Source organism: Hyperoodon ampullatus (genome assembly GCF_949752795.1).
Source record: "Hyperoodon ampullatus genome assembly, chromosome: X".
Taxonomy (NCBI): domain Eukaryota; kingdom Metazoa; phylum Chordata; class Mammalia; order Artiodactyla; family Ziphiidae; genus Hyperoodon; species Hyperoodon ampullatus.
In genome coordinates, this window is record NC_136913.1 from 104,037,655 (window position 1) to 104,047,429 (window position 9,775).

A 9,775-nucleotide genomic window follows, 5' to 3' on the forward strand; every position below is an offset into this window, starting at 1 on the left:
TGGTCACCGCTTTGCCGGAGGCAGTTTTCTCGACAGATAAATTCGGCTCTCACATACTTACCCCTAAATTCTCCACACCGCAGGTGAATAAAGGCTGTAACTTCTAATATACCTCTTCTAAACGTTTGGGAATAACGAAAGGAAGTACAACATAAAGAATAACTTAAAAACTGTCTAGGGCTTCCCTGGTGGCGCAGTGGTTGACAGTCCGCCTGCCGATGTAGGGGACATGGGTTCATGCCCCGGTCCGGGAAGATCCCACATGCTGCGGAGCGGCTGGGCCCGTGAGCCATGGCCGCTGAGCCTGCGCGTCCAGAGCCTGTGCTCCACAACGGGAGACGTCTCAGAGGCTCAGGGCTCGGAAGACAATCGTTCGGTAAACACGCTAACGACGACAGCCAGACCGCTGAGCTAAGTCCTGCCCACTGAGGTTGGATTTCCTGTGGATTTAACGGTTTTCAACGATGATTGACAGCAGATCTGACCAATCCCTTCAGGGGAAACCCCACTCGCCTAGCAGAGGCCTAGTTGGTGCCAAAAGCGAAAAAACGAACACTCAAAGACATCTGCTATCGATGGATACATTACCCAAAGTCTGGGTTATTCTCTCTTGAATAATACCACCTATGGGACATCAGCAGGTCAGCCAAAGTTGTTCTATTTCAAGACTGGTGCAATTCCTGCACTAATACCACTGAGTGGTAGTGAAAGTTCTGACTCTCCTCGGGGTCTCCTCAGACACAATCCCAGCGTGCAGTGGGAGAGGCACCAGGCTCCCTACGTGGTCTCCACTCAGTGGGCCAGGGTAGGAGAAGTGAGGTGGCTGCCTCGAGGTAGCTTGCCCAGGGTGGCATGGGTGAGGGGCGGGGCACAGTTCTTCCATGGCGTTTGGCTAGAGTACATCAGTTGTGTAAAATTTTCTGTCTTGCTAGGTTGGTCCTTTCCTCATCCTTTGTCTAGAGAGAGCAGAATTTGGGGGGCTCTTATTTGTGCCGGTTGACGTTTCACACATACCTTTTTCCACTACTGTGAATGGGATACTTCTTTTTCCTGTTTCTATTTCTAGTATTGCTAGAATAAAAGAAAGCTATTGGAATATAATAATAGAATGTTAATTGTAAAATCTACGTGGTGGGTATATTGGTGTTCATTGTGAAATTCTTTAAACTTTTCTGTATGTTAAAAAATTTTATATTAAATGTTGGAAAATAAAACAAAATGGAACCACTTTATAATGCTTCAAAAAATGGAAAAATGAAACCTATGGGATTCTGTACATTTATCTTACAGCCAGCTTGTATTATTAGTTAGGACTTTTGTTTCCAAGTGACAGAAACCCAGCTTGAATAAGCTGAAGAGGAAAATGGAGTTTATTGGTTTATATTACTGGGAAGGAGAGGGCAGATCCCAGACACACCTGGATCCAGAGACTCAAGTCTAGCCAGTACCTAGGCACTCATTTCTTCATCTGTCTTCTCAGCCTCTCTCTTCTCTGTATTGCCTCATTCTCTAAGACTCTTCCATATGGTAGAGACACAGCTATCAACTACTCTGGGGTCTACTTATGGTTTAAGATCTGAAGAAAAGAGAATGCTACTTCTTTACCTCTGATTTGGAATATTCCAAGGAAGGTATTAGATCTCTGGTCTGGGTCATATGCCTATCTCTTGGAGCTGCCACAGTGTCCAGCAGGGTTTGATATTATGATTAGTCCATGCTGGGTTAGGTGCCCAGCTGTGTGTGCAAAGGGGGAATGGGGCAAAGTACTAACATTGCTCGTCCCACCAGGACTATATTGAAAGGACAGTGAAGGAGTAACAGATCTCCAAAGGAAGAGAAGTGCTATTACCAGAAGCAGGGAGGAAGGAATGCTGGGCAAACCAAAACAACAGATGTCCACTACATAGACTCCTCAGTTTTAATAGTTTTAAAATTGCATTTCTTGGATTCCCAATGCCTATAATCATATCATCTGCAAATAATTATACTTTTTTCCCTTTCCCCCTTTTTAGTTTTATACAGCTTATTTTATTTTCTTGGTTTATTACATTTTCAGAACCTTCAAAATGCTGTAGTGGGGCTTCCCTGGTGGCGCAGTGGTTAAGAATCCGCCTGCCAATGCAGGGGACACGGGTTGAAGCCGTGGCCTGGGAAGATCCCACATGCCGCGTAGCAACTAAGCCCCTGTGCCACAACTACTGAGCCTGTGCTCTAGAGCCCGCAAGCCACAACTACTGAGCCCACGTGCCACAACTACTGAAACCCGTGTGCCTAGAGCCCGTGCTCCGCAACAAGAGAAGCCACGACAATGAGAAGCCCGTGCACCGCAACGAAGAGTAGACCCCACTCACCGTAACTAGAGAAAGCCTGCGCGCAGCAGTGAAGACCCAACACAGCCAAAAATAAAAACAAAATAAATTAATTAATTAAAAACAAAAACAAAAACAAAATGCACTGTAGTGGACATCCATGCCTTATTCCTGCACAGTTGCCACGATAGTTACTTCTGGTAGATAAGTGGATGGCCCAGGTCGGGTGAGTGGGGTAGGTTGTGGGAGGAGGCATTGTAGCCTGGTCAGTACAGGCCTTGTCCCTAGTTCCTGAGGACAGCTCTTGGAGCGGCCTAGCGGTGGTTGATGGTCTCTGAGAGTTGTTGCTGGCATTTGCGTTAAAGACCTTGCTCTTGGTGCTGAGGGTGGCTCTGTCTTCAGTGAGGAGGGCCTAGTCTCTAAAACCAGAGCTCCCCGATTGTTGGAGGCAGGATCTCTGAGCTGCAATTCAATGTTGGCTCTGCAAGAGCTCAGGGAGGTCAGAGGGCTGTCTCTTGGGACAGTGGGTTGTGGGGAGCAAAGGTTGTTGCCATAGGAGGCCCACTTGAGCAAAGTCTCTGAGCTTGAACCTGACCTCTCAGCCCTGTGCATGGAATTGGGAGAAGCCCCAGATGGCAGAGGCCTTGTCTCTGGGCATTGTACATAGCATTGGCAGAGACTACTATTTGCTTATATATGGTTCTGCAGGATATGCCCTGCACAAAGGTGTACCACTGAGGGGGTATGTGTGTTGGGGGTGGGAGAGGATGAAATCTAGCCCATACTCTGCTAGTCCACAAGCCTTGAGCCCTAATGCAGGAATGCCACTGTCAGCAGAGAAAGGCAAGCATTTTTCTAATTGGCCTACCCAAAGGAGTGCCTTTTTCTAATCAACTCACCCAAAGGGGGCACTTTTTTTTTTTTTTTTTTTTTTTTTGCGGTACGCAGGCCTCTCCCGTTGCGGAGCACAGGCTCCGGACGCGCAGGCTCAGCGGCCATGGCTCACGGGCCCAGCTGCTCCGCAGCATATGGGATCTTCCCGGACTGGGGCATGAACCCGTGTCCCCTGCATTGGCAGGCAGACTCTCAACCACTGCGCCACCAGGGAAGCCCCGAGGGCACTTTTTTGTGTACAATTTTTCTGCTCTGAGGATCATGCCTGCTAGTTGTCACCTTGGCTCTCTCAGAAGCACTGATATGCAGACACTAGATTTCTCAATCCTAATGGACCTTTATTAGAAGTCCTGACTAATCAGAAGCCAGCACTGGAAGATGCCCTTTCCCCTGGCCTTTCAGAGTGAACGCTGGCCACTCTCCTTGCCTCAGTCAAATTGACATAAGAAAATGACTTTGGTCAGATTAGATCAAGATGGCAGCCTAAGTGCTTGTAACTTTGTCCCCATCCTCCCCTCCCCAAATGTCTTAAAACATCAGAATAGCAAAATGACCAAGAGTGGTATAATTAAAGGAAAGTGTACCATCAGCAGTTCAGAAATTGTGAAGAATCCGTTGAGGATAGAAATCTGATATGATCATATTGATAAGAAAGGAGGAGGAGCACAGTCCAAAATGTGCAAGAGAAAATTACTGGATTAAAACCAGAGTAAATAAAATCTCTGAATAAATGCAAAGAGCGGGGGAGGCTCTCTGGTCAATTAAAGAATTGTATTCAGAAAAGAAGGATCAGTTGGGCCCCTTTGTGATCAGTCCTACCCCTCCTTCCCCCAACCCATTCCAAGGTTAAAGGCTAAAATATCACCCTAAAGAAAGTGAGCTATTTGCTTCCAAAAGTTTGCTAGTGTGAGTGTAGGATCCTAGAAAAAAAACAGAGCAGACCGTGGTGTAATCTGGACTTCCACAAAATATATGGAAAAACAAAAAAAGAGAAGCAACTTTGAACAGGAGAGAAATACACTAAAGTTCTCCACTGCCAGAGTAAAATTGTTTTGGCAATTTGTGGGGAGTAGGGAGAATGGCCTTTCTGTCTCATTCGTAGTTACTTACCTTAAAGGGAAGCCTGACAGGTCAGCACACACAACCCACTTACATAAAGTTCTTCTGCTCAGAAGATGGGGCAGTCAGACACACATAACTGCAGAGGGAACCCAGGCAAGCTATCTTTGTTAATCAGTGTGTCCCTTATTCACTAATATGCATAGACAACAAAGGATTACCAGAAATAGTTGGAGAAAATCTACAACATAAAAGAGAAGAACCAAGGGTTTCAATTCAACCAACCACAGATCGAAAATATTCTAAAAAGTTCCAAAAAGCAAAAGTGAATTTGCAGAGCTGGCAACTATATACATAGCATTTACATTGTATTTACAACTATTTACAAAGCATTGACATGTATTAGGTATTATCAGTAATCTAGAGATGATTTAAAATATATGGGAGTTTTTATAATAACTATAAATGGAGTATAACCTTTAAAAAATATGAATCACTATATTGTACAACTGTAACATATAATATTGTACAACCACCATACTTCAATTTGAGAAAAAGTATACAGGAGTTCATTTATTTTGTTTTGCTTTTTATTTGTTTTTTATATTCCACATATGATTAAAATCATACAGTATTTGTATTTCTCGGTCTGACTTATTTCACTTAGCATAATACCCTCAGGGTCCATCCATGTTATTGCAAATGACAAGCTTTCATCTTTTTATGGCTGAATAGTACTCCATTGTAACAAAATAAATGAACATACCAAACCAAACAAAAACAAAGACACAGATACAGAGAATAGAGTAGTGGTTACCAGAGGAATGTGGGGAGAATGAAATGGGTGAAGGGGATCAACTGTAAGGTTATGAATGGAAACTGAATTTTTGGTGGTGAGCACGTTGTAGGGTATACAGAAGGAGAAATATAATGTTACACGCATGAAACTTATATAATATAAATCAATATTACCTCAATAAAAATAAATACACCTGAAAATAAAAAAAATAATAATAAAGTATATGGGAGGATGTACATAGGTTATTTGCAAGTACTACGCCATTTTATAAGAGACTTGAGCATCTGAGGATTTTGGCATCCATGGGGGATCCTGAAACCAATCCTCAGTGGAGACCGAGGGACTACTGTACATAGAACAATTGTCCCTGAGTGGGGAAAGGGAAGGAGTGAAGTAATACAAGGAACAAAACTCCAGTTTTCAGATTCTAATTTTCTGACATATTCAGAACACATTGTAGGCATATTCAGAACCTTTGTGAATTACTCAGGTAGGTATTACAGCAAAATGAAAGAAACAAATCCAAAAAAGAGGACGATGTGGAATATAAGAAATCGTGGTAAGCAAAGAAACAGTAAAACTTTGAGTTGTCCAAATGCTAGCAAAAACCAAACAAACAAAAAAACCCCACTATTTGAATCAGACAAAAATAGAATTCAGAGCCAAAAATATTAAAAGAGACAAAAGGGTATTTAATATTGTTAAAAGGTACACTCCACTAAGAACGTGTGACAATCATGTATCTTTATGAACCTAACAACATGAATTAGTGACAAAGACTGTTAGGATACTAACAGAATACAAATTTACAAATAACCAATCATAGGTGGAGGATCCCCTCTCTTGCTCTCCCTTTCCTCCTTTCCCTCTTCCCTTCTTATCCCTTTCCTGCTTTCTCCCCTACTTTTCCCCCAAAATATATATTTAGCACCTAATATGTGCCAGGCATTGTATTAGGTACTGTGGGCATAGTAGCAAGCAAAACAGCCTTGGTGCCTGCCGCATGAAGCTTTCAGTCTAGTCAGGGAGATAGACATTATTCAAATATTCATTCAAATACATGTAAAATTACAACCGTGATGAGTGCTCTGTAGGAGAGGTACACAGAGGTGTGAGAGGTCAGGGAAGGTCCCCGAGCAAGCGAAACCTCCCCAGAGATTTGAAGTTAACTGAGTGAAGAGGGAGAAAAAGTATTTCAAGCAGAGGGAAAAGTCTGTGCAAAGGCCCTGTGGCAGGAGGAAGCCCAGTGCATATAAGGGACAAAAGAGCTGGTTCGGCTGTAGACAATCAGCAAGTGGGGAATTTTATAAGATGAGACTAAAGGAGTAAATATTCAGGGTCTCAGAGGCTATGTTAATTGTGTCCTTATTCTAAGCACAATAAGAATCATTGAAAAGATTAAAAGTGAAAAAGACAATTCTGACGGTAAAAGGTATTGACTGGATAAAAGTCAAAGCAGGGAGCTCAATTAGAAGGCTCTAACTGGGAATTCTCTGGCAGTCCAGTGGTTAGAACTCCAGGCTCTCAATGCCAAGGGCCGAGGTTCAATCCCTCGTCGGGGAAATAAGATCCCACAAGCCACATGGCGTGGCAAGAAGGCTCTAACTATATGCTGGAAGATATCTTAGAGGTGGTGCAAGTGGTCAACATTGAGAGAGAAGAAGATAGTTTTAAGAGATTTAACAGGCAAAATTGATAGGGCTTCAGGGTGGGTTGCACATGAAGATGAGAGAGAGGACATAGCAAAGGTGACTCCTGGTTTCTGGCTTTGCAAAAGGCAAGTGATGGACGATGGTGCCATTCTTGGAGATAGGGAACACTGCAAGAAGACCAGGTTATTGGTTTTGGTTTATAGGGGGAGGTGGAAGAAAAGACTTTGGTTTTGAATATGTTGAATTGGAGGTGTTTTGAGGCATGTAAGAGGAGATGTGTAGTGGGCGTAAAAATCTTTGGAGTTCAGAGAAAAACTGGGGACATCAATTTGTGACATATATGAACAGGGGATAATTGAAGCCCCAGGTATGGATGTGATTACTTAAAGAGAGGTTGTAAAGTGAGAAGAGGGGCTGTAACTGAGTTAAATGTTAAGATTCAGTGGTTGAGTAAAGGATGGTAAGGAGAGTAGAGAGGTATGAGGAAAGCCAGGAGAGTGATGTGTCAGTTAAACCAAGGGAAGAGAGTATTTCAAAAAGAGGCAATGGTTCCCTGAAAGAAGAGCTACTGACAGGTCAAATAAATGAGGATGAAAACACATCTATTACATTTAGCAATACAAAGGTCATTTTTGACCGTTCTAATTATTCTTTTTTTAAAAATTATTTTTGGCTGCATTGGGTCTTCGGGCTTCCTCCAGTTGCAGCGAGCGGGGGCTACTCTTTGTTGCGGTGTGCAGGCCTCTTGTTGTGGTGGCTCCTCTTGTTGAGGAGCACAGGCTCTAGGCGTGCAGGCTCAGTAGTTGTGGCATGCAGGCTCACGGGCTCTAGAGTGCAGGTTCAGTAGTTGTGGCGCACGGGGTTAGTTGCTCTGCTGCATGTGGGATCTTCCTGAACCAGGGCTCAAACCCACGTCCCCTGCATTGGTAGGTGGATTCTTAACCACTGCGCCACCAGGGAAGTCCCCGTTCTAGTTATTCTTTTCTAGTTATTCTTAACACACAATCCCAAAATTTAGTGGCTTAAAACAAAAATGTAATAATAATTATTATTATATCTGATGATTATTTGGCTCAAGAATTTAGACAAGGCACATCCAGCTCATTTTGGCTTCATGATGTCTGGGGCCTCAGCTGGGATGACTTGAATGGCTGAGAACTAGAATATTTGGGGGCGGGCTGGACATCTTTTTCTCCAGACAGCCTCTCCACGTGGCTAGCTTGGGTCTTCTCACAGAAGGACGGACTCAGGGTAGGCAGACACATTACCTGGTGCTTCAAGAGTCCAAGAGTAAGTGTTCCAAGAGGCCTAGGTGGAAGCTGCAAGGCTTCTTATGTCCTAGCCTTATACGTTCCAGAATATCACTTCTGCTGCATTCTTTTGGTTAAAGAAGTCACTAAGACAAGCCCAGATTCAAGGAGAGAAGAATTAGACTCCAGAGAGAGAGAGGTGCTGAAGAATCAAGAGAGAAACAGGATAATTGATAAGGCAAGGTTTCTGAGAAAATGGAAAAGAATGGAATTCCAAGGGCAGGTGGAGAAATGGGTCTCAGAAGGAGGGGTAGTTCTTCTATTGTTAGAAGAATGAGAAAAGTTAAATGGGATGGGATGAAGGTAGACAGTTGTAAGTTGTATGTTTGGTACCAGGCAGATGAAGGCAATCCCATCTTCCTTTCCATTTTATGCATAAAGTAGGATGTGATGGTTGGGGGGGGGGTGGCAAAAATTTGAGAAAAGTGGAGAAGGTTTGAAATAGTTCAGAATAACTTAATAAGAGATAAGATTGGGGTTGCTGGCCAGACTTTCAGGCATATTTGAAGTAAAATATTTCTCTAAGAAATCATCAGATCATGTGAATAAGTAAGGATATACAGAAGTTCATAACACTACTCAACAAGATTGAATATATATATATACATAGATATATATAATATATATGAGATTACCCTGTCCAAACATAGAATGTGTTTTCTTTGCAAATACCTATAGAACATTTTCCAAAATGACTCATTTATTAGTCTGCAAAAATGCAGAAATCATAGGAGTAACAGTCTCTGATCACAGTGCAATAATATTACAAATTAGCAACAGAAAGAGCCCCCCAAATCAACACACTTAGAATTTCTTTCTGGTTAAAGTCCCTTAGGTAACAGCTTTCTTGAGATAGAATTTATATGCCATAAAATTCACCCCTTTAAAGCATACAGTTCAATGATTTTAGTATATTCACAGAGTTGTGCAACCATTGCCACATTCTAATTTTAGAACATTGTCATCACCCCATAAAGAAATCCTGTCCCTTTCCTCAGCTGCCACTTAGGTGGCTAAGGCCGCGTTGGGGTGAGGCCCTCACATCATCGGGCGACTAGAACCACGCCGGGCAGCCCCTGCCTTGCACTCCCCCGCACCATGGCCTCCGTCTTAGAGCTCGCCTGCATCTACTCCGTCCTCATCCTGAACGACAATGAGGTGACGGTCACGGAGGATAAGATCAATGCCCTCATTAAAGCAGCTGGTGTAAATGTTGAACCTTTCTGGTCAGGCTTGTTTGCAAAGGCTTTGGCCAGTGTCAACATTGGTAGCCTCATCTGCAATGTGGGGGCTGGTGGACCTGCACCAGCAGCTGGTGGACCTGCACCAGCGGGAAGTCCTGCCCCCTCCACCACTGCTGCCCCAGCTGAGGAAAGTAGAAGCAAAGAAAGAAGAATGTGAAGAGTCTGATGATGACATGAGCTTTGGTCTTTTTGACTAAACCTCTTTAGTAACACGTTCAATAAAGAGTGGAGCTCTTTGCTGACAAAAAAAAAAAAGAAAGAAATCTTGTGTTCATTAGCTGACACATCCTATTCCCACCTTTCCCCATACCCTGGCAACCACTAATCTACTTTCTGTCTCTATGTATTTGCCTATTCTGGACGTTTCATATAAATGGAACTATACAATATGTGGTCCTTTGTGACTGGCTTCTTTTACTTAGCCTAATATTCTCAAGGCTCATGCATGCAGTAGCATGCATCAGAACTTCATTCCTTTTTATGGCTGAATCATATTCCATTGTATGGG

General features: G+C 43.2%; 1 pseudogene across 1 annotated transcript; it reads left to right on the forward strand.

Annotated features, from left to right (window-relative positions):
- Positions 1–9,121: 9,121 nt before the first annotated feature.
- On the forward strand, positions 9,122–9,464 carry LOC307069447 (large ribosomal subunit protein P1-like; annotated as a pseudogene). The gene has a single exon. The product of its transcript is annotated as a large ribosomal subunit protein P1-like (transcript).
- The last annotated feature ends 311 nt before the right edge of the window (positions 9,465–9,775 follow it).